The sequence below is a fragment of the Dermochelys coriacea genome, chromosome 13, assembly GCF_009764565.3.
Source record: "Dermochelys coriacea isolate rDerCor1 chromosome 13, rDerCor1.pri.v4, whole genome shotgun sequence".
Classification (NCBI taxonomy): Eukaryota; Metazoa; Chordata; order Testudines; family Dermochelyidae; genus Dermochelys; species Dermochelys coriacea.
In genome coordinates, this window is record NC_050080.1 from 16,656,008 (window position 1) to 16,657,419 (window position 1,412).

Sequence of the window (1,412 nt, forward strand, 5' to 3'; positions counted from 1 at the left end):
AAATGAGGGGGAATAGCTCGCTTGCATGATTCTAGTAATATATGGCAATGAAATTGAATACTGGCACTGTTTTCCACAGGGGACAGTGATTTTAGCTGATATCTCACTCCTGAGGGTAACAGAGGCAGAGAGAGCACAGCTGCTGCTGCTGGCATCCTGATGCCGCCAGGGTCTGTACACTGCTTGCCTGGGTACTGCAATGGTGCCTACTGAAGTAATCACTGAGTGGCAAGGGAAAGTACCCTACTGTGGTGGAAGAAATAGGCAGCCCTCCCCAGAAACTTTTGGCAACGGATTGCAGAGTACCTCCATGAAGGTTTCATTGAGATCTCTTCAGATTCATGGGACATCTGTGTGCACATTGTGATGGGGCAAGGCCAGATGGCTATGGAAGAATAGTCGAGTTTCCCGCATTTGGGGAAATCGCAGGGGTCAGCACACCCGCAGTGCAATGGATGAGCCTCACCCTGGAAAAACCACCTTCGTGATCATGGTATCTCCCCTGCCAGGTAAGTGGGAGATAGATATATTAGCTCCAGGCTAAACAAATCCCTGGTACCAGGATAAGTGAAAGGCAGCTGCTCCAGGTCAATTAAGACATCTGGGGCCAATTAAGAACTTTCCAGAAAGTAGGGAGAAGGCTAGGTTGATTGGGACACCTGAAGCCAATCGGGGGCTGGCTGAAACTAGTTAAAAGCCTCCCAGTTAGTCAGGTGGGTTTGCATGTCAGGAGCTGTGGGAAGAAGTTGCACGGTTGGAGAGACTGAGTAGTACACACCATATTAGGCATAAGGAAGGAGACCCTGAGGTAAGGGTGAAGTGGAGCTTGAGGAAGTGAGGGCTGCTGTGCGGGAAGTAGCCCAGGGAATTGTACATGTCATGTTTCTAAAAGGTCAGCTACCATAGCTGATACTATTAGGGTCCCTGGGCTGGAGCCCGGAGTAGAGGGTGAGCCCGGGCTCCCCCCCACCTTTGCCCCCTGATTACACTGATACTGGGAGATAACAGAGGCTGTGCAAGGAAGGATAACTTCTCCTCACCTCCCTCGCTGGCTTATGATGAAAATGGCTTAGTAGACTGTGACCCTTGTCTCTAGAGAAAGAAGGGTTACGTGGAGGGTCACAGTGAGCCTCTGAGGCTAGCGAAATCCGCCAGGAAATGCAGGACCCACGGAGGCAAGGACAGAGTTTTGTCACAACATAAACAAACAGCTCCGCATGTCCCCCTCTGCCTAACTCTAGAGCAGAATGAAAAGCCGATAGCAACTCTTCCTCTCTGTTGTTCCACTGCCTATCCAGCACAAGTAAAAATGAGTAAATCAACAGATGTGTCCCGCTACGTTTGGGGTGCCATCCCAGTAATTTCAACGTAAGCTGCATACTTACCAGAGGTCCTTTCCCCTGCATCAAACT

At 50.1% G+C, this 1,412-nt stretch overlaps 1 pseudogene; it reads right to left on the reverse strand.

Annotated features, from left to right (window-relative positions):
- Positions 1 to 390: 390 nt before the first annotated feature.
- Positions 391 to 517, reverse strand: LOC119842430 (annotated as a pseudogene).
- Positions 518 to 1,412: the final 895 nt, after the last annotated feature.